Source organism: Bombus fervidus, chromosome 3 (assembly GCF_041682495.2).
Source record: "Bombus fervidus isolate BK054 chromosome 3, iyBomFerv1, whole genome shotgun sequence".
Classification (NCBI taxonomy): Eukaryota; Metazoa; Arthropoda; class Insecta; order Hymenoptera; family Apidae; genus Bombus; species Bombus fervidus.
The window spans coordinates 9,089,107-9,114,351 of NC_091519.1; the positions used below are offsets into that span (position 1 = coordinate 9,089,107).

Below are 25,245 nucleotides of genomic sequence, written 5' to 3' on the forward strand. Positions count from 1 at the left end.
CGTACAAGTGACGTGGATAATAGTAAGCAAATTTGTACAGATGTTATCGTTATAGAAATCTCGTAAGAATGGCCGATGAGCAATGGTATTACATTGTGCCAGGAGGTTAAACAAATGATTTAATACGCAATTATTTAATACGCCTGCTACGTCGGCGAAACGTCTCGTCCGCACAATCGATTAAACCTTTCGTTTGGCGTCAGAATTCCTAACAACCACGAAATACACGTAACGGCAAGTCGGCGAAGGTTGCCAGGAAAGGTTGAAACAATCGATGAATGGCGCTACGCATTTCACTGTCTATGAAGTAGTTCGAACAAACTTTCAATATTCGTAATAATAGAAATATAAATAGATGAAAATAAAATTTGAGAAATTGATTAGAAAATAGTGTGATTGAATTTGATGGATTTTTGAAAGGACGGTAATTCAGATGATCTAATGAGAAATAGATTGGAAGAATTAAAACTGAAACTTCGAACATCAACGTCGAGAAAGTTAATTGTAAAATAGCGTGATTTAAACTGTCACATTCGAAATGGTATTTCTGAAAACGACAATTTAGATTGTTATGTGCTGATTAAGAATGGATTCGAAAAGTTAGACGTAGATGTAATAAAAGTGGATAATTCATCGTGAAATGACTATACATTATTCAAAAGTCGTTTGCTTCATAAAGGACAGGAAATGATCTAGTGAAAGGGAAAGAGCCTAAATATGCAACGCGGACAAGCCACCCTCGGTTGAAAGAGAGTCCGCTGTATGTCGGTCGAACTTGCGCAGAATGTTCGAGAATTTTATGAATGAAAGCTCGCGCTAACGATTGACCAAACTCTGGATTCTGATTCAGAAAATTACCGCATAATATATTCCCTGGCATTTATTCCAAGCCCACTTTGAGAATTAACGATTCTTTTTCGTAATCGTATTCTTTACTCTCGTTTTTACTTCCCTTTATCACTTTATCACTTTTATTTGGAAATTTCTAACTAATTAGTTAGTTGAAAAGTAGATACGTATTTGAAAATTGTTAGATATCAATGTAGGAAATTGTTTATTTAACAGTGGACCTATCAAATCCGTCAGAATGACGGAATTCGAATTTTCTTTTCTCACAGCTGGAACATACAGTTGTTTTTGCCAAAATTAATATTGCCTTTGATTTAGACACAGACATAAATATATAATTAATATCATTTGAATTACACTGATTAATATATACTATATCTAAGTCGATAGTCTTAGTGTTGAATTTTATCTTTTACACGAAACCAGTTCTAATTGTTAATGATTTACTCGTAGAGAAGGGTTAAGCATATTTAACAATAAATATCTTGAGATATTTAAAAATTGGAAAAGTTCACTGACAAAATGGAAAATTTACAAACGTTTTGAATACGATTACAAGAGAAAGATTCTTCTATCCATCGTCTAAACAAATCATCAATGTAACCTTGCAGGAAATATAAATCGTATCAATAGATTTACACGTAAATGTTTGATGTACTCGATTGTACAAGTGCAAAGTTTCAATCGAAGAAGCTCCAGAACACACGGTTACTTGGTAAGGATGTGAAAAAACTGAAGAAACTACGAGGATACTCTGACAACGATACCGGGTGGTTGAAATGTCGCGCAAACTGTATTGAAACGACTATTAGGATACGGATTGCGTGACTTTTCGACCACCCAGTGTGTGAAACGTACCCCGAGGACCAAGAGGGTTGTACCGCGTGTTTGCGATCGATCGTCGTGGCTGATATGGAAATGACGATCGAATCCATACGAGAGAAGTTTCTACGAACGGATACCGGAAGTGGGGGGAAGAGCGCCGTTTGAGACGACGGAAGTACGCTCGGCGTGCTGGAGATTGCTTTCGGCGATTGTACGACCAAGTTTTATGCAGATAGACTGCTGAAAGACTTTGGGATGAATTGTAAGCGAAGAGAAATTACGTTTACTTATGAGTTGTTTTATCAGCGTATGTTACGATGGCGGTATAAGTGTGATGGAACACATTTGCGTGAAAGGATTAATTCGTGATATGAGCTGGGTGGGTCTGAGGATTATAACATATTTAACGATGAAACGTTATATTATTAAATAATAGTAATTTATTTAAAAATTGGTTAAGATAATATAATCTCGTGTGGAATGATTTTGAGTTTCAGGTGATGATGAAAAGAGTAATGATTGAATGAAGAGTGAAAGTGAATTTAGGTATAATTGAAAAAAAATCATGTATATTGTATATACTACCTATGTATATATATTCTTTTAGTGAAGAAACAAATAAAACATTTAATAACCTTGCTAATTTTGCACCCGGATTTTTTAAAATGCAAATTAGAAACTCGTAGATTCGAGATCCAATGAGGATTTTCAAACCCATAACTCAAATTTTAAATTCAAACTTAGACTGCCAAATTCCCAATTTAAATTCAAATAGTCAAATTCATAATTCAAATCTTTTAATTCAAATTCAAACTGTCAAATTCACAATTTCAGTTCAGATAGGCAAATTCACAATTCAAATTTTTAAATTCAAACTTAGACTGCCAAATTCTCAATTTAAATTCAAATAGTCAAATTCATAACTCAAATCTCTTAATTCAAATTCAAATTGCCAAATTCCCAATTTAAATTCAAATAGTCAAATTCATAATTCAAATCTCTTAATTCAAATTCAAACTGTCAAATTCACAATTTCAGTTCAGATAGTCAAATTCATAATTCAAATCTCTTAATTCAAATTCAAACTGTCAAATTCACAATTTCAGTTCAGATAGGCAAATTCAAAATTCAAATTTTTTAATTCAAATTCAAACTGTCAAATTCACAATTTAAATTCAAATAGTCAAATTCGCAATTCACATCTTTTAATTCAAATTCAGACTGTAAAATTCACAATTCAAATTTTTAAATTCAAACTTAAACTGCCAAATTCACAATTTAAATTCAAATAGCGAAATTCATAACTCAACTTTTTAAATTTCAAATTCAAACTATATGAAACCGAATCTCAGTCTTATCCCCAAATTCTTTCTCAGATCTTTTCATCCTTTGACCCATTAAATTCCTCAACAGCCAAATTACTTCACCATTACAATATCGTAATATTCACCCCTCGATGCCAATTCTCTCAACTTCTTTTACACGCATCACAAGACACCCCATCTTTCAACATCCAATACTATAACTTCTCGCAGCCACCCTATAGCAACAATTCAAACCAACCTAACCTTTCGTCAAAACCACCCCTTCTCGTGTTCGCAAGCAGAGCCCTCGCTTCTCATCGCGAGATTTACTTCAACCCCCTCGAATAATTTCTCCCTGTCGATAAAATCGCAGCTCCACATTCCCAAAATTACAGTAATTTCATCCCCTGGATCATCTCCGATCCGTTTCGAATTGTACTTTTTTATCGCTCGAACGTTTATCATTTCGATCATATACGATTATCATATTTTTCGTTTCAAATGCTTCCTGATACCAAAAACTAGATCAGGCTACGAATGTTTGTCAATTTATAGGAAATTGAAGAATACGAAAATACATATGTGTATGTAAGCATATATAAAATATTTGAAATATAACATACTCGTTGCAATATTTAATAAGAGTATCGAATCTCTATTTAGTTTCTATCGCTCTAATCGTATTCGCATGTGTAATTTTGTCGAAAAGTAAAAAGCCCCTTTTTCAGCTAAAACTAAAACGAAATTCCGATAAAATAATTAAGGATCGCGGCAGTGTTAAATTCCAACGAATCCACATCGTCCGTGTTCCACCGATAACTCAATATTCAAATTATCAAGATATTCGAATAATTCAAAATCCTATCTAGCTATGTTCACGAAGAATATAAAATTCTATACGCATGCGCATTTTACCTACGAAAATACGATATAATTGTAACTATGTGTAAACATACGATAAATACAAATAATACAAGTAACAGAAAATCAAGAGGTGAAAGGGTTAAACGATCACTGCTGTACCAACCCTGTATCCCAATGCTCCTAGACAACCTAACCTAACTTGAACGCGTGATCCAAAGGTGAACGTGTTCGAAAAGGGGTGGCTGGTCGCGCGCGCGAACTGATTTGCGCGGAACGCGTGCGTGCAAAGCATCCAGCCGAGCTTCGAAAGCTCGCCGCAGGATGGCGACGCTTCTTGAGGAAACGGACGATGTTCGACCCCTGCGAGAGCCAAGGGCGAATCGGCCAATCGGGGAGGCAGCCAGAACGCAGTTTCAGCAATTCGATGCGTGTCGACCGCCATTTTCGGCCGGCCCTCTATTGCTCGCTTCACTGTCCGCGGATGATTAATGACCCAAACCTTGCCTCCCTTTGATCACTCTTCGTCGCGAGATCGCGAGACGATGGTTGTAGGGGGTTGATGAAGGGAGCAGTAAAGGGTAGTTCGTCCGAGATGGGAGACTTTTTGGGGGAGATTCATTGATTGTTGGCGCGGTTCGTTTCGGGGATGCGATGTGGGTAGTCGATGTAGGTTCTGTGGTTCTGGGGCTTGGCTCGTTGATGACGTTTCAATGAGTGGTTTTGGTAAGATCTTTTTAGAAATAAGATATGGGTGCTTAATATTTCTCACGCCAGACGAGACTCGCTGTTTTTCATTTTTCCAACGTTGAGAACGACCGAGCGTTATTGTGTTATTGCATTGTTGTCGTGTGCATTGTTCGCCGTGAAAATGTTTGTAATATATTTATACATATACATGTACATATTTACATTGTTTTCATACATATCTTATGTACACTCCATCCGTAGGTCATCGGACACTTGCTTGTTTTCGGTAAAATGATGGTTAGAATGTATGCAGGTACGATTTTCCCTATTAATACCTTATCGTTTTATTTGTCATTTTATTGTTTACGTTACTCAGGCGAATTATAATGTGCACGATTTTATACTATGAAGTTATCTGTATTGTGAAATAAAGTTGATATTAACATCAAATATTCTAATAATTAATTCTAGTAATTATTCCAATTAAAATAGACAAGTCTTAGAGATTTATGGACAGGAATACACATATTTCACAGAAATGTGGGAAGACTGAGACCCGATCAATTTCACAGTATACCGTCAACAATATATTAAAAAGGTAAATGATCTGACGTAGATTCTATAGATTCTTTGAATTACATTCATGATTTGAATGGTTGTCAATGATTAGAAGAATTCGGTCTGAAAAATTGTGGTACGATATCCTTCGAAATTGTGCAGGTACCATTTTCCTTTTTCTAGGAAATTCATTCAATAATTAAGTGAATTTCTCCAAAATAATATCTGGATGCTCGATATAGTGTAAGTTGTACGTTTTACTGTTTGAATGCTTGTTTATATATTCAGTTTAATAATCTCGTGGTTTATTAGGATCAATTACCTTTCTCAATTAATTATTGCAGACTAAATACATTTATTAGAAATGTAATTTGGAAATTTGATAAATGCCCTATCTTTCTGAATTCGAGAGAAAAAATTGTCAATATTCGTAGACTCGGTTTAATTTATGGATAAATAGAATTTAATTTGAACATGCGACTAGATACATTTTCGTAAAAAGAAGAAAGGAACTCATTGATAAAAGTAAACGGAAAATGAAAACCTACAATTTTGTGTAATTGAATAATACGACATGAAAATAATAACATACGATTATGGAAAGTATTTCCTTATGAAATAAAGCTCTTCTGTTTAAAATCATCTTGCCTCATCAGTTTTACAGGCTTTGGAAATTGAAGTCTTCAAGCCATCGAATCATCTTTCCAATCATAGCCTGTCGTCGAGACAATCTTCCCCGAAATTCGTCTCGTTGAAAATTTCTGTTATACAATCTCATCATGCTGTTCGTTTCATTCGAAGCACACACCTCGTCGACACTTCCTCAATTTGCCTTTCACCGAGCGCACCAACGTATCCACCTTTCATCGAAAAGTCGAATTATCGCGGAATCACCGGTATTACAGCACCTGTACGCAACTTTTCGACAACGTTTTCGTCGTAAAATTTCCTCGAACACGCAACATTCCCCATCAATTTCTCCGCTCGTTCGACAAAAATTCTACAGTGTTAGGCAGTGTCCTTAAAATTTGTATATAATTAATCACTGAAGGGTCTGATGCGGTGTAACACGTAGCAGCTTAATATATTCGTCGTACGCTTATAGTTAATTGATATGTTATACGATAAGCAACCTTACAAGAACCAATGTAATTTAAAATATTTACTTCCTGAATCTGTAGCGTTCGAAGTTCAGTGCTGTTACCTAAATGCTGAAATATTAAGAGCGTTTGCAATATTATCGATCAAAATGCAGAAAAGCGATCTACAAGTAGAAATAGGGTTCACATTCTGAATTTTTATACGCATAAAATAAATACAATCAACTTTTCGTATTCTACGATGCAAATCCTTCGCCAAGTCTGTGTTTCGCTCTGCGTTCAATATTTGTTTACTGCTTTATAGTAAAGGTGTGAATAACTAAAATATTAGGTTGTCCAGAAAGTGTCTTTCTTTTACAGACACGTCTTTTACAACGATGCATCTTTATACAAACATGAAACCTAATCTATCGAACGTTGTGATCTTTACTTTGATAGAACAAAATGGATCATATGTAATTCGATAAAATAATATAAAACGGAAAATATTGTGCATCCATTATTTCCTTGTAAAACGAAAGAAACTTTTCGGACGACCTAATATAGAGCTATAATAAAGTTTGCGGTCAAGTTTTATATAACATTTTTTCTTATCTTCGTTTAAGATAGATTATGCAATTTGTGTAAAAATGTTGAAAATATTCTGTATATACGTGAACTGATATAATTATCTTCGTTCGCGTAAACGAAAACGACAGAGGAAGATAAAGATAAAGATAATATATTTCACGAAATTCCGTACAAGTTAAATTATAGCGATAATTGGAATTTATGTACGCATTTCTTTAGATAAAAGGATATCTATCGCATGGAGAAACGAATGAAGGCCGAATTCGCACCCGACAAAACATGAATCGCCAGCAAATCAGCTTTGCAGTTGCGCTAATCCGTTCCCTTAATCACGCGACGATTCAGCTGCAACGAACAATCAGCGATATCAGCGCTGCGTCATTATCATCAGCGATAACACGCCGCTCTATATATCCACTCGATGTTTTTAACCAATCCTCGATGCAACAAACCTAACGTTCTTTTAGACCGAGCGAATAGAACCTTTCGAATCTATGAAAACTACTAAATCGCAGTATAAGGCCATAAAAGTATTGCAAAATCATCATCATCGGAAAAACTGGATATTTAAAAATTCTAAAACGTTTCTTTGTGAATATCTCGAATCATATGTCCCAGTCACGCCGAATAAACGTCGAATTATCAAAGTGAATCTTCACAAACCTCTTCTCTATTCTTCTCATCAAAAATATTAAATCGCAACGAAAACCCATTATACCACTAAAGAGTCATTGCCTCAGAAGTTAAACAATACTCAATAAGTTTCCGATATTCGCTACAAATATCCACGCCGAACTCGCAACTGCAAACTCGATCCTTCCGAATCCACCAAAGGCTCAAAATTTGAACAAAAGTCGAAAGAATTGACAAAAAAATAGATCCAAACTCCCATTCACATTAGGTGAACTTAAGCCTAATTCAAACTAACAAACAGTCTTCATAAGTAAGTAAGTAGATTATTTGTCGATGACATTATCAGTCGGACATTGTCAGACAATGTACGATAGAGAACTGAAAAGATGATCATCGAAATAAACGCGGGACTGATTGGTTGTTTCTGCTAGGTCCAACGCAATCATAAAGATAAGCATGCATATTAGTAAAAAAATGTGACGTATACAAAACCACATAGCAATGCAGTACTTTCACTGCCATTGTGCTATCCCGGTAATTATTTTTCCAGCTGTGTTAGTACATACATCCACAGCTTTTCCGCGGACAACGTATACCGATTGGCTACGGACAATTGTCTGTCGGTATGAACTAGGCTTCAGTGAACCCAGCAAAAGCTCGACTCGATCTTCCGACCACAATCTCTCGACTCTCCACAACCCATAACAATTGCCGTGTATGCGATCCTGTTTCCACGGCGGCAGCGGGCGACGACGGCGTCTGCGTGGCGTCAGCTGGGCGTGCCATCTTGCACGTCTGCGTCCGTCTGCCCATGGTATCAGGGTGCCACGCTACCTAAGAAGCTACTTAACTCCCTCTAACGAACCAAGAGACAAGCCAACAAAATCCGATAAGTAACAGGAGTTTCGCAGTTGGATGAACACAGGCCGAACATTCACGACCGAAGAAGCCAAACGAGGAACGTGAAACGACGAAGGAGGTGTTCTCTGTTCAGGAACAAGAAAGGAGGTATGCTGGAACGTCCAATAAAGATGAAGATATTAAGCAGAGAGAGAAAGGCCAGTCTCTCGTTCTCCTAATCACGAATATTCACAGGCGACGAACGAAGGGGTAAGCGGACAGAGAATGAGTCGAGGGGAGTGATGATTTGGTGGAACCAAACCGGTGCTGCCAGTGCTGTCGCGACGAGGAGAGTGTCACGCTCTCTCTGCTGTGCGTGGAAGAAACGAGGAGAGGGTCGCGCTTCGAACAAGGCGACAGGAACGCCAGGAAGTAACACGCTTGTTATTGTGAGCAACCAGTACCACTTTGGCGGCTCTTTTTGCCTTGATGCTGGGATTATTAGGAGAAACGCGAGTCTGTCTCGTTGTTCGGCAATAGGAGGTGGCGTTGGAGAGTCTGGATCGAAGAGAAGGTGGTGGAGGTTAGTGTAGTTACGAGGACGAGGATCATATTGAGTTGGAGTTGTGATGGCAATCTTTTAAACGTGTTGGTTTTTGCAGGATTGAAAGTATACTGGGAAGACTGAAAAGGGATTTTTTGAGAGTTTTTCGGGAAGTTTTACAATTACATTTCGATTACTTTAAACGAACAACATACAGGATATTGTGATTCAAAATTACTGCAGATTATCTCTTTTGGGCCTTCAAATATCAATATTTCCATATGAACCGCTCTCGTGAACTCACAAAAAAATTATGATATTGTAAGTAGGTAGTGGTAAATTCCACGATAAATTTAAAAAGAAATAACATTTGCATTATGTATCTTTCTTTTATTTTTCCATTTATGAAATTGATCAGTCATAGCTTCTGACTAATTCTTATACTGTTTACCAGATTTATTTAGACGTACCAAATTTATATTCGTCTAACGATCTAATTTTTTGGCATTTCACTGGAATCTGGAATTTTATAAGGATATATTCTGGACTTCTATCTATGTTGAAATATCTTAGAGAAAATATGTATATTGTTCGATGGACACGAGTTTACACGTTCCGCTCGTTCGTCCAAAACTGCATTAAACGCGGCTGGTGGAATGTGGGTCGATGCAACGTTATAAAAGCGAGTACATCGCGTTGTTTGCTGTTGCAGGAAGAGGTTTTATGAAATTGCGCTGACCCAGTTTCCACTTTCCTTGTACACGATTGGATTGAATGGCGTCTCGTGGATTGATCCTAGTTTAATGGGGACAGGTACTATCGTCGCAAGAATCTATGGTTTGTCTTTCACTCCTTCAGATATTCTAATTTTATCTCACCTTTGTGACTTATTATCGATAATTGACAACGATAATTCTAAGGATTGTTCATGGTATTACGTATAGATTCCAACTTCAATACGACTGTTAGGTTCGTGACATGAAACGGAGAAAGTTTGTGTTTCAAATAAAATGGAACTTATTACGCTCCATCATTTAGTTATTTAAGAATAACTTATAGTTTGTAAACTGAAAATAAGTTCCTTGGAAATATTTCTTTCGTGTATCACGCACAATTAAACATCTTCGAAATTAAGAAGCCAAATTAGACGATTCCATTTTTCGAAAAATCCTTAGTTTTATCTGTTACCAATCATGTTTGAACATAAAGTTGTCATATTACGTTCTCCTACATGAGATACGCTGTTCAAAATATACAAAGTAAAAACACTTCCTTATGTTCAATTATCAGCACAATCGATTCTTGTTTCTCGATATTTTTATTTTAATTATAATTACAATTATAGATTTCAGCAATGATCATTTTCCACCATTTCTAAACGTAAAACTATTATGCTACACATTTTCGGTCTAAAATATAGCTTTTAAAAATCGAAGCTAAAAAAAATAAAATTAAAGGAAAATCTTGCAGCTATTTTGCTCGTATACGTCTGTTAATTGTTGTCAATTACATAACAACAAGATTCACTCATTGTTTTAAAAAATTTTGCAATTCTTTCACTATGGTAATTGAACATTCGTAGCTTTTCACAATCTAACATTTCTGACACATTAAGATGAATCCGTGGAATGTTTCTTTACCAGGATAAATCATTTTCAGCGTGGCATTTGGGAAACGTGTACCTCTTGACGCTTGGAATAGGTACCATACCTACTTCTTTAACGAAAAGACAGTAAAGATAGTCGGAAAACTTGTCAACCAAAAGCCAATAACATTTTACTTGACTGGCTTATTTGAATTGGTAAACTCAGTTTCGATGGGAAAACCAAAGGTATATTCTTTTATTTATTTTAACCGAAGAAAAGAAACATTTCATGTGCATATGCACATTCATACAACCTAATGCTTACATATCTACTTTTCCGTTGATCAGTGGAAAATCATGGCTAGGCGAAATTAAAAACGTAGCCGGTTCCATCGGAGACAGTGGCACGGTGTGTCAGTGACCCTGCGGTCGAGGCTGCTGCAGCAGGAAAACGCGAAACCGCCGCGCGGGTAGATATCGATTTGTCTGTGTTCGCTAGGAAAAAAAGTTGGCCGGCCTTCTGACGTTCGCCGCTGATATTGCCCGCAGTTCACGCTGACGTGCCATTTACTCACTCGAACGACCTCCTCACGGCCGTTCGTTCTACCTCCTGCCGTTCCACCTCCTCATCAGCGTTCCACGATCGTTCGTTTTATCGAGGAAGCTCAGGATGAAAGATAATATCGAGACTGATTAAATATAGCAGAACGTTCCAGCAAGATTTTCGTCCTTTTAATGGGAATACGGGAATACGAGAAGAGAAATATTGGAATCTTTCGACTTAAGTCGAATCTTAACTCTTTGGCGCATGGATGAATATGATCTTTGTTTGAGAGAACAACGCTTGGATAGGAAAGGAAAAGGCGTAACTACAAGACTGTCTTTTTTTCTTAAACGCGGACACAAATTGCCCATTGTGCGATAATTACACTGATACATTGGAGTAAGGCAATGACGTAATAATTGCAAATGCAATTCTCAAGAGTCCCACCATTTGTATACACAAGATCGAAAAATAGGGAAGTCTCGTCTCCATCGAAGCAAACCCAGCAACCTGTTTGTTACCTTTTCTACGACATTTCCAACAAGTTAGACAAATTTACCAAATGTCTAGCTGGATAAATTGTAAAGTACAAATTAAATAAATAAAAACAAAATTTCCAACATACAGCAGCTTATAGAAACATTTTGTCCACACTGAAGCAACGTAATCTGCGGCTGGATTCGCACTGAAGCGACAACGAGGAATTTTTTGTCGCTTTTTGTTGTTACGTGTTTCAGGACATTTCCAACGAACAGTAACTTACAGAAATAATTTCTGTACACTGGTGCAGGTTTTCATTAAACATGGAACAGCAAGAAGTTGCTTAATGTCGCTTCAATGGAGACGAGGCTTAACACGTTTGCTACCAGCGACATATGTGTGTATATTTTTAATACTTCGAGATTACTACGTAGATTTAATTTTAGTCACTTGGATTTAAGCGATTTGAAGTCATCGCTAATGAGAACAAGCGTATACAGAAACTTGGAAAGATATTTCAAGCCAAATAGCAAGTTTACACCGGTAAAATGATTGTAATTTTAACTTGCTTGAATGTAAATAACAAAACGACCAGATAGTAGTAGATTAAGTCATTTGAACGAAGCTTTAGTGCACGTAATACAAATTGGCATTTAGCGACTACAAAAAGTATTGACCTTGAAGCAGATTCTTTTTTTATCAAGTTCTACATTTCATTTTTAAAGTATCAAATTTCTTTAGTCACGTGCCAGTACTATCAAATGACATGAAATTTATTAAGCTTGGACCAAATTAATTAATACCTGTTTAGATACTATAACAAATACAATGATATGCCAAGTCCTTTTCCAGCTACAGTATATTTATAATATAGGTATGATCTGTCTATAAAATCCTAAATCTTTTCCCACCACTTTTTTATAATTCCACCTGCTAAACCATTCACAAAACCTTTCCCCATAACAACCACCTATCAACCATCACCAAAATCATCTCTAAATTCTCCCAAGAAAATTACATAAAATAGCTTCCAAAATCATTATATGTTTATGTTCTACAATCTACTCATAAAATCATAAAACTTCTTCTACCACTCTTCTTTGTAACTTCGTCTTATAAACCATTCACAAATCCCTCCTCCATAACAACCACTATCAAGCATAATCAAAATCGTTCCTAAATTCTCCTAAGCTAATTAACAACAACAAGGTCTTCTCCCATTCACCTGACCATGCGGCACGTGGCACCCTGGGCGCAGGCTAGCAAAAACAGTTCCACCCTTTGCCTGGCTCTTTTCCGCTGGAAACCGTTCTCCCCCTTTTGTGTTTCCGGCATGTCCCATAAATCACCCAGGAGCCGCGGTGTAGCGAGTTGTGGGCGGCTAGGATAGGAGGAAGGGTTTCTCTGTCGGAAAGAGCATGCGGTTGGAGTGGGACCACGTGTGGGACGGCACCATAGTACCTGAGAAGGTAGTACGGGGGCCAACAGTTAGCGCCAGACGGTCAAAAACTCGCTGGACCGGCTGCCACCGAGGGCTCTTTTTACCTTTTTTTCTCTCTTTCCTTTTTTATTGTTCTTTTTTCGTTTTTAGTTCTTTCGCAACGCTCTCGCGTCCACCTCTCATTCATTTCGACCCTTTCGACCAAGCAGCCGTGGGACGCTTGTGGGCGCTGCGATTTTGTATGTAAATATACGAACACTTGGTACTTTTGCTCATAGACCTGGCTGAAATTTTGGCAGATATTTTGTAGAAGTAACGGTACTTTTTATTGTATGTCGATTACAGGTTAAACGTATCGGCAATAAAATTATAAGAATGGTCAGAGTGATGCATTTGTGACTTTTTATAAAAATTCGATAGACTCGGAACGCACTTTGCCGGATGCGAATGATTTAAAATGATCTTGTAAAGTATGAGAATAAAAGCTTATTTTTCTCCTGGTATTATGCAGATGTTCGCTTACCTTTCATTCTGATTTCTTTGGTAAAGATTCGATTTATATTTTACAGACGGTAAATCATTTACCTACAGGCGGTAGCTTCCAAGTTAATTACATTTTTGCATACTATTTGCTAGTTTGAAAAGAAATACTTTCAAGAGGGCGATTATAACATAAACATGACTTTAATTTGAAAGATTTACGCGTTTTGCATCAGTTTCATCCTTCCAAAATTAGCCACTGCAATTAGTTTTCTAAATCGACGGTAATGTGGTACGTACGTAATCCGCATGTGTAGGGTGAAGTATAGATTTGATATAGTAAATAATTAGTTTTTGGAAAATTCCATCTTAGAGGTACTATCCCCAGATCATGTTCAATCTAATGATATTTCTTTTCCTCCTAAATCTTTCTAAACCTATTCAAAGAGATATAGGAAATGGTAATTAATATATTATGTTTTCTTCTTTCAACCTTATAAAACAAATTCTTTTTTCTCAAATGTGGTAGTTATTTTCATAGTCAAGATATTAATTCTTCAAACTGTCTACGTGACTCAGACTTAACTCAAATATATGATTATGTAGGTACTATAAGTATGATATCTATATGCATATTATAGGTAACTGAATGTAAGCCAAGTCCATTTCTTGACCGCGAGGCCGAGAAGTATAAACTAATAAATACATACATAAATATAATATCGAATAATATATATATATATATTATCTACTACATAGAGCTTGATAATTTGAATGGAACGTTCAAATATTTTACGATGAACAGTTCATAATAGGAATAATTTTCACTAAATATGTACTTTCTTCGAATATACCTAATAATTATCGAAGAATAAATTATCTCAATGTAGAGCTTAATTAATGGAATAAAACACTCAAATATTTTAAAATAAACATTTCATAATACGAACAACTTTCGCTAAATATGTACTTCCTTTAGATATAATAATTATCGAAGAATAAATTATGATCATATAGAGCCTGATGATTGCAATGAAACACTCAAATATTTTAAAACAAACATTTCATAATACGAATAATAACATTTCCATCGACGACCTCAAACTAATATCTAATTGTAATTTAAATTTCCCTAACTTTCATTTCAACATAAAAAAATCTAAAAAAATCGAAGCAAAGATAAACATTTCATAATACGAATAATAATATTTCCATCGATGAATTTAGACGATCTCAAACTAATATCTAATTGTAACTTAAATTTCCCTAAATTTCATTTCAATCTAAAAAAATCAACGAAACTCAACACTAGTCCGAATTTGCACCGAACAATCACCATTTAAAATGAGAAATCTAGACATCCTAATGAAGATCCCGTAGGAAGCAGTTCCTCCGCGTTTCCATCATTCCCGTTTGTGGCGGCATCGAGTCGGCACGATTGAGATTTCTGCAAGCAGGTGGTCCCCCGTAATAAATCGTATTGTAAGCGATCCCCTCGGCTAGCCACCTGCGAATCGATATCTCGACCGGTCGGTCCAAGGCGGCTCACATGCAAATTCACGGGTATCATGGGAGGAAAGGTTCTCTTCCTGTCGCTTCGCCTTCTCACCGTCCTTCCTGTTCTCTCGCGACCTCCTTTTTCGCCCGACAAACTCCTTCGCGCACCTGGAACGATAGATCGTTCCAATCGTTGATCGACAACTCGCGAAGAACATTCTTATTCGCTCGTTTTCGTAACAAATTTGTTTTTCGAGGAAAATTTAAACATAGTTGAGTTGACGAGTATCTATTAAGGTTAGATCTAAAAATTTAATGTTCAACATCGAGGTGATCCAGAAATATTGCTTTCTTGTGATGGAAGTTCATTTACAGTTCACATTATTATACTACTCCCATTACCATTGAGAGACAGATGTATCTTGAAAGAGTGTAATTGAGTATTTGATTGAAAATTTGGCTAGAAGTTTCGTAGATTTTGATTTGATTTCATCCCTACTATAAATTGATATTCGTGCAACATTAAACGTAGTTAACACGTTAAGCGCCAAGACTGTTTTGTCTTCCTTTCCGTTTAGCTCGGGATATTCGATTTCATCGATCTGCTGGCGGCCAGAGATCTGAGCAAGGTTGCGTGTATATCTTCGTATATATTTCTTCTATGAATTTATAGCAATCTGTACTCTGCATTCTGTTAGAAATGCTTTCTCTTCGGTTAATTGTCTGTGGTTCGTGTCCCAGTGCAATTTATACGAAAATATAATTTTTTAACTGTATGCCAACAGTGACTAACGCGGCTTGAACGAAGAGTATACTGTCAGTCATCGGTGACTGACACGTTGCTTAACGTTTAATGAATTGTTTAAATAATAGAGTGGCAAAGCTTTCTTTTTTATTTAACCCTTTTAATCGATGAAGGATACTTCAGATTGGAATTCCATTGTTATTCGCTAAACGAAATCTGCAATCATTTTTTTCCAACACAAATACGCGCTGTAGTTTTTGTTAAAATAATATCGCTGTATAAAAATATATTTTTATTAATTTTCACATTTTCATTTTTCTATTCTACAAAAGTTGTTCACACGGCTACGATCTCACCACGGCGTCGTGATACGTTAACAAACCAGATGGGAAAAAAGGTATTCGCAGAAACATGAATGCAATAGCTGCCAATGAATACGCCAAAATTAAAGGCACGTACAATAGTAGTCCCGTTCGTCCCGTTTCGATTCGATTCTCTTTGATGTTGTTCCACTTGTTGATATTAAGTTCTGTGCACACTTGGACTGATATGACCATATAACAGTGTTTATTTGTCGCACTGTCATATTTTACTTGCTCTTTTTCATCCTCTTATATGGAATAGTATTTAACATTTCCTTAAATTTTTAGGATATATAATAAAGTATCTATACCTATCTATCCGGTTAGGAAGATTAGTAAATTGTATAACGTCTTTTCTTTTTTCAAAATAAAACCTTTGATTTCAAGAAGTTTTATTTTGATTGTATCGATTGTATAGTAAAAATTCTCGGAGTACGAAGGATTAAGAAAATCAAAGAATATTCAGAAAGTAAACGGTCAATGAATGGAACGAACACCCTATATGTATAGTAGTCTTAAACGCAGATAGCAATTTCTACCAATGTACATAATAATAATAATATACTATAATAACGAATAATCTCTCAATTATATAATATTAATAATCGAGTAACACATATATAATAACAAATCACCGACATATTATGTTATATAGTAAATTATATTATAATAGTGATTACAGTATATTACCCATAATTTCAACACTAATTTCCTCACATAAGATATACATAGTTATCCTAAATTACGGTAATTGGTTACGTACAATGTAACCGCGAAATCGTTTAATTGTTTGTTACGAATATTTGCAATTGTCGTTTTACTATAAAGTCTCGTTTTAAAATCAGGATGCACGTTATGTATCGGAAGATACGATATATATTAATAGCGTGTACACATCATGTTGGTCAATTACATCCCACGGTGGCAAAGACGAAACGATGTCTTAACGCAGCAAGCGCATCGTTTCTGAATAGTTAATCGTAGGCATCAATCCGACCGGCCCTCCTCCAGTTGAGCATGCTCGATTAATTAGCAATAAACACGCCAGTACACGGGCTCGATCGCTCGATTACATATGCCAGCGGAAATTGATTTCCAGCCATCGACCGATCAACTTTCAAACAGTTCAAGCTAATTTGTATGTTGTCCCAGGTAAATGACAATAATTGACGTTTAATAAGGCTGAATTATTATAATGACGTACTACAATCTAAATTAAGCTAAAACGAGATGTTGTATGTTTCTTAGATATTATGCATACACGTAGATACAGGCTGTTTCTAAACTGAAGTTAATTTCAATCTATTTATTTATTCAACAATTTTCTCTAACTTTATTACACTTTCGCTTGAGTTTTGTGTATCGTGTGTAGTTTAAATTACATTGTTGACATTAAACTGTAGATTCTCATGTATTTGTGATAAATCTACAGATGCAAAAGTCCACAAAATGTTATATATGTTGAATATGTAAAATATTCAAGGCGGGACATGCACTCGTTAGAATGAATTTTCGAAACTATTATTATTAGTATTAATTAATATTAATATTATTTCTAATACGAATTTGCACAGAAATCCACGGTCTATTAATTACAGTGTGAGTTTCATACTTGCGTTTGCACGCGCTAACATTGACGGAACTTCGTTTCAAATGAGTTTAATTTAATTTAAACTTAATACCTTCTAACATTACGATAATAAATCTGGATAAACCTGGATAAACTATCGTTGATCAGTGCAAGGAAAAGAATTTCACGTATGAGCTGACGCAACAGGAGCTTCGTTGGTTTTGCTCGTCCCGCGAGGCGTTAAAAGTCAAAGTCGCAGCCTGAAATATCGTTATTATGCTCGTAACAGATATTACCGGGGCCGACTATTGATAGACCAGCCGCGAAAAGAATGCGCCTGTCGCGTTTAAAAATAACTCGTGACACGCGTTATCCGTGAACGCTATTTTAATCTCTTCGTTATTTCTTTTGCTTGTTGTTCGAATCGTTGTTGATGTTGAATCACCGTGCTGCGATTGATTGGTTACGTTAAGGGAAGTGATCGATACATATTGCGCAATTCTGTGTCCTGAGAAGTTGCGGCAGATGATGAAGCATCAAGGTTTTTTTAATTCTTCAAGAGTCACATTTTACAATATTTTACATTTTAATTCTTCCTCTCAGAAGTCAGACTCATCAATTACGTCCTTTGTTCATCTGATAATTATACTTTAATATTAATTATACTTCAATTTTCATAAAGTTATATATCATAAAAGTTGTTTATGATTTTCCTCAATTTCCATATTATGGCAATTAATTTCTATTGGGTCCAGCTAAAATATTTTCGTCCTGATATTTTCCAAATCTTAATGTACCTACTACATACAACTCACGATATCATTGTACCGCAAGAAATGCTAATTTCTGACATTCGGCTCAAAATAATCACGAAATACCTGAGCAAATGAAATTCTCAGTACTTTAGTATCCGAACATTTCTTTTCTATATTAAACTTTAATATCTTAAGGACCGTTGAATGATCTAATCGAGGTGCAAAAACGCGACTGGATGTTGGAACATTGACGCACAAAAATATGTAGACCCTTGTACATGAAATTAATGCTTTCTCTTATACACGTTGATTCCAGATAAAAGATAGTAAGCGTTGCTTTCGATTATTAGCTTCCTGCGTGTTGTTAGTACAAATCGACCGAAACTTCCGCAAGCATATTTATGAGCACAGCGCAAGTATGTAAGCTGGAAGTTGATGAGACGTGTGTATCGTGCGGCGACCGAAATAATTCTACGTCGCGATGGTTTTGGAGCATCGTCTCCGGCGACTGCTCAAATAATAAATTATTGAGCCGCATCGCATGCCACATCGTGGCCACGTCGATGCCTCTCCGGTGAAAATCGATTCATCGACTCGCCGTCCCGCCATTCAGAAGCTTATCCGACGTGAATCGCTGCGACGTGTAACGGACGTCGAAAAAAGTACGGGTTAGGTACATCCTCGATAACAGGACACACGGCCATGTGAAAGAACCTTTTTTCATGCCTTTGTTCGTTGCTTTTTTTCATAGGTATATGTCACGGTATTCCTGCTATTTTTCGATGCATACCTTTTATATTTTACTCGTAGGCATTTGATAAAAAATAGTGGAAAATATTTCGAATATTACTGTTCTCGTTCTTGCGATTCATATTAAACAAAATATGTTGTATTTTCGTGAACGTATTAGCAGATCGATTGGAAAGTCCTGCCATCACATTGTTTGTATATTTATAATTTTGTTTCAAGATTTTCACAAACGAAGGTATACATATGTATGTTGGAACGTCAAAACACAGGCAATATTTAAGATGAGCTTTGAAATAAACAATTTCTGCAATTTTTCAATAGATAATTTCTCCACCAATATATTATACAACTCTTTTATACGTCATATTTTGAGGATTGAAATATACATATAAATTAAAACTCGATTTATAGATGTCTGCAAGAAAGTAAAATATTCATATAAAATCATTTAACTTAATCCAAAATAATGTAAGTCACTTGCAACGTAACGATACCAATTGATCGTTAGTGGATATGCCTACTGATCGACAATTCACCAATAATACATTGATTTGTATTAAGCCATTGATTTGTCGCAAGAATACCGACTTCTCGACGTTTCTGCCGCCATTCAAGCCCGATAACATCGCATCGGATCTATTATAACATCGTTTAAAATCGTTAAACGATCCTGCATAACAAGAGCAAAAAGTGCAGCTATTTCCACTCATTCACGTGACAATACAATACGCATTGAACGCGTTAGATGGTCTCAATAGTATTGCGATCGTTTCTTCGCGGTGCCGCGAAATTATGCGCTCGATCATAGAATTATGGGATCCGACCGATCGATAAATCAATCCCATATGGGGAATGCACGTGGGCAACGGAGAACGAACGACCCTTCGCCGACTTTTGCGTTCAACTCGATCAGTTTTCACGCTCTACGAAAACATCGTTATCGGTTCTTTGTTCTCCTGCTTTTAGCGTTTGTAACAATAAACACGTTACGTACAAGTAGATTACACGAAATTTAAAGATGCAAAAATGTATAGTATCGGGCAAAAATATATATAATATAGCCAAATATAGTACTTGATCAAATATTTAGTAGGTAATACAATTTTCCATCTACATCTCATTCCTTAATTTGCCTTCGTAAAGATATGAGTTAACATAGATATCTGCAGTCACGTAGACTATAAATAAATAAAACAGAGAATTTAAATGAAACCTTTCTGAAAATTAAAGTTTGATTCTATTAGAAAACAATAATCGAGTAGAGTGAAGATAATTTCAATTTTAATAGGTTGCATTTGGAGATTAGTTGAAACTAACAGCAAAGGGATTATTTCTACTTCAGTTTGAAAACTACTTTGAATTTGCATACCTTAAATTTGGCTTAAACTTTGGAAACGTGGGCTTAAAGCGAAAATATAGAATTGTTTAATATGAAATTGTAGAAGATTTCCGAGAAAGCCGAAACTTTCTAATACAAGATTGCTAAAAAGAACTGGAATATTCTTGTCTTAGGCCGCCTTGAGAAAGCTACAACTTTCTTGTCTCAGGTTCTCTAAGAAAACTAGAATTCTACGGTCTAAAATGTGGAAGTCCAAGAAAACTGCATCTCTTGTATTATATATGTCATATATATATTCTCAGATTGTCTATGAATCTGATTTCCTAATAAAAGAACAATGTCCTGTTATTAAATTTCCAAAAATTCTATTTTCTAAAATTGTAGATCACTCTAATGTTATATTTTTCAAAAATAATATTGGATACGCTTTTAGTATTTTGAATTCATTCTGGAAGCAATCAACGCTGAATTAATACCAGAAACTCATTATACTTGCTAAATTGATAACATTACAATACTACTAACAATTCTAATAATATTCTCTGTGACATTACATGATTTTAAGGAGGATTGTATATTTTTCAAATCCATGACAAATTATAACGTATTCCATGACAAAACTATAAAACGCCTAATTGTAAACGCCTTTGTGTAAAATTTCCATGTACAAAATTTGATATAAAATTTTTTATATTTTAATGTTAAATTAATTTCAAAAGAATATTCATATATTTTCTATATTCATGTATATTTTGTATTGCTCTACCCATATCATATTTTTGTATATTCATTGTGTTGAAATCACCAATGGAATTCTATTTTTCCGGGATCGTTAAGTTCCAATTCTTCCAATATACGGACCGATAAAATGTTTCGTCCGTAGTATTTTCCATCTGTGATAAAAGAACCTCATGAATTGCGGTAGAATTTACGATTCAGTCTTCTTTTATTCGTTCGAATAAGCAGGAAATTACAGGGCCGATCGCAAAACACTGTGGCATTCAAAGCCTTTCGACCAATCGATAAATCAGTTCCATACGCGGAACGCGTGCGGTTAAAGGTGCATTTGCACTATGCGACAAACACACAGGTAAATAGACTTGCCATATTAGCATCAAACATCATACATGTGTGAAAAAACCAGTTTAATTGAAAGCTTTCAATTCAAGATATTAATTAAATTTTTCGACTATTTAGGATATCCTTAAATACATTTATATCAGAAGTTTATACTTTATAAATAATAAATACATACATTGTAATATATACGTATAAATAACGAATAATTATAATGAAGAGTTATCCTCATTAATCAAGTTATTTTAAGTAATTTGAAAGCGTATACTAATATATTGATTTGAAATATCCTTTCACATTTCAAATAAAGTGGATGATCTCTTAATTATTTCTTAATTTGAAAGAAATAATGATTGTTAGCTGAAGTTATATTATGTCTAATTCTGTAATTACTGATATTGGTCCATTAATTGGTTCCTTAACTTTATATATAGTAATCCATATTTCATTAGATATATACACATTATTAATATTATTTCTTGAAGCCAGATTATTTATATTCAAACAATTTCAACTCAGATAACCTATCTTTTTATGTATAAAAACTTGAAATCAAATTATATATCAAGTAACTTGACTAATGTGAGATTTTAACCTATAATATCTACACTTACATATAAATATTATATTGTGCTTTCCCAGAAAAATAAAAAGCTAATTATTTGTTCTAGTCTTAACAAATTCATCTCTAAAAATGATTCATATAATCACAACTACTGCAGATAGATAAGGAATTTATCATTTTCTTCCAATCTCAATAAATTCAACTTTAAAAAGTTTAACCCAAACAATAAAAACAATTACCTTTTTTTACATCTTACATCTTCATGAAGAATCAAAAGAAATATAAAACAATCTTCCTTCGAATAATACCAGCAATTCAGAGACACCTTGCATTTATTCCTAATGAAGAAATAACAAAATATAGATTAATCCAAATAATAACAACTATTACATTTATTCACGTTTAATACCTTTGTCCAGAATCAAAAAAAAAAAAAAATGAAAAACAATCCTCTTCTAACATAATATCAGCAGTTCACTGACACCTCGTACATATTTATTTCACCTCTAACAAAACGAACGAAGCCAGGATACGCAATAGATCAGTTGGTAGCATCACGAGGGCACTTTAATTGGACTCGTTAGTCTCGATAATCGATGAGACTCGCAGCGCGGCGAGCGAGGTCTCGCGAACCGTGAACGGTAACGCGCGAAACGCTGTTAAGTCGTAGGCGCGTTTACACTTTCGCCGCTTAACAGGATTTAGCGGACCCTCGCGAAATAAATCTCGGTTATTTCGGTCGTGGATCGCCGCTGCTCTCCGGCCTCGTCGCACTCTGCTTAGGGAAACTCGCATAAATTCCCCCGTTAGCTCAATAGCCTGCGTTTCTCTTCCGAATTATAGGTTAGGTTACATCCGTGAATCATATTCAACGTGACAAAATCGCGAGCACGAATTGCATGCATAATACTGTTAGTCGATATGTTCGGTGAAATTTGTATAACGAGATGGATAGTGATTTTGAAGAATTTTGTGTATCGCAGGAAATTTGGTGAATCGAAGATTGTGTGAATGCTGTTATTATGATCGAGTGTGTGTTATTACAAGGTATTTGTTTATTAATGTAACATTTTATATTGGTATAAGAGAGTTTCGTATTAGAATTTTTAATTTTATTTATTATTATGAATATTTTGGAATGTGTGATTGAATTATTTAATAGGTTTGTCAAGTATACGTATGTATATGATGATATACATTAAGAAAATTAAGATTTGAGAAAACTTATCTTACTTTCATATAATCTCTACGTGTCCATATATAGAACAATTATTTCAATTTAAACTAATTCATTGATGAAACCATTCAGTTCCTGTTTGGATACCTACTCCAAATAGCAGGTAGTTTACGACTAATTCGCATTTATAGTTTAGACTCGAGCACGCTATATATGAATACTTCTATTGTGTTCGAATGTGTATGATTTCAAGGTATTTTTATTTTTATTGAGTTCTTGTGTTGAATTTTGATGCTACCAGAAGTCTTGCATAGTTAAACGTCACGTAACGAATACTTTCCTCGCCAGGCATCGAAGACAAATAAAAATTGTATCCAGCGGCTAAAGATTCATAGCTTTCAAATAAACAATACGTCAATTAATAAGTACCTATTAAAATCAAATAAAAAGCAGTCGTTTCTGTCATCCTAAAACTCTTCATTATATATCGCGTAAGAAGCAACATTTCAATACATCATATGTCAATTTGACACCTCAATCTCAACTAATTCTTACAATTAGATATCTTCAGAACATACATTCCCTTAATATACTACCAATTGTTCCCAAAGAGGCACTTCAAACCGGAATCTTGCCATTAAAACGGGGTCGCGGTATCCAAAGATGAGAAGAATCAGCGCTAGTCGCTTTCGATCGCAGTAATTAAGGATTTTCCGGTGGGAAGCGAAGCTAACGAGCTGCTAACGAGCAGCTACGCTCATCATAATCGAAGCCGGACGATCGTTCGCGAAGCACATCGATCCCAAAGAATCGTGAACCATCGTTAACCAGTCGAGAAAACTAGTCGAAGTGTGGTTAAGTCGATGGAAAGTGTCGCGAACGTCACTGATCTTAATCTAGGATTACCGAAGCCGGTTTATTCGCTACAACTTCTATCTTTCTCTCTTCGTTTCATCGAGGTTTCTCTTTTCGTTCCGGGTTGGCTTCTTTGCCGGCGATCTTTCGTGGTCCACCGACTGCACCCTTCACCTTGCCTGTTTTCTCTTGCTCCCTTCCTCTTTCTGTCTCTCATTTTCTCGGGGAAAAATCTGCCGGTGGTGCACGGTTTTAATGAGTCTCCTTGAAGCCGGCCGCTCTTCTGCCAGTGGCGTAACACTTCCGGTGGCCTTTCTGTGCTCGATTCGCACTTTATCAGCTTGTTGCCGAGCTCTCTTGAATGGTTTTGTAATTTTGAACAGAGATACGGATAATTGTTTATAGGATTTTGACTAAAGAATGAAATATAGATTTTTGAGATGTGCGATGATTGGCTTGTGGATTTGGGTGAATTATGATGGTTGTTATGATTGATGAATGCTTAAATTACGATGATTATTGTGGTAGATTATGATGATTAGATTACCGATTTATGAGAATTTATAGTTTTATGGACACGATTAAGGAAATGGGATATAAATAGAAATTTGTTTCATCTTCTAAAGATTTATTATATTATATTTTGTATGAATGGCAAGAATTAATTAATTCATCACAGTTTAAAGAGATTAGAAATTCTTAGATACTAATTCAGATAGAACTGTTGAAGTATATTTCAGAAGATAGTTCAGACTTCACAGAAGATCGACTGATTCCATTATCGAAATTCGCAAATAACTATTGAAATAATAAAAAGAGAGCCTGATACAATGTAAATAGTATTCCAGGGAGAAATACTTGATCTTAGCTGATTTCTATCGAGTCTTTCGCCACATGCTACGACACTGTCGCGACACTTGGTTACCTCTTCTCTGTTCCTCGCGTCTTTTTTCCATGATCCGCCTCCGCAGTCCGCCACAACCTTCTTGGGTCTTTCAATATTCACGTGGTTGCTCGAGAACCACTCTTTCGCAGAAACATCTACGCCATTCCACCATTTTTCTAGATCATATGCCGCTTTCAACAAAGAAAAGCGGAAAGTGTACGGAAATATTTTGAAGTATTTGAAATTTATAACTCACTCATATTCTAATAATAATTTAATTGTAAAATTCTCGGCTTATATATCTATAGAATATAAATTACAATTAAAATAATACACCGAAAATGATAACTCTATGCAGTTGCG

At 35.4% G+C, this 25,245-nt stretch overlaps 1 protein-coding gene across 2 annotated transcripts in view; it reads right to left on the bottom strand.

The window, feature by feature from the left end:
- LOC139985350 (ras-related protein Rab-37) overlaps positions 1 to 22,853 on the bottom strand; it is a 173,603-nt gene extending 150,750 nt beyond the window's left edge. Inside the window, exons 1-2 of one of the 2 annotated variants that reach the window (XM_071999729.1) lie at positions 22,469 to 22,853; positions 22,204 to 22,302 (exon numbers count right to left, since the gene is read on the bottom strand). The gene's annotated coding sequence lies outside the window, so the exon portion shown is untranslated. Of the gene's footprint in view, positions 1 to 22,203; positions 22,303 to 22,373 lie in introns of both variants that reach the window. The other variant, XM_071999727.1, reaches the window with a different exon arrangement.
- Positions 22,854 to 25,245: the final 2,392 nt, after the last annotated feature.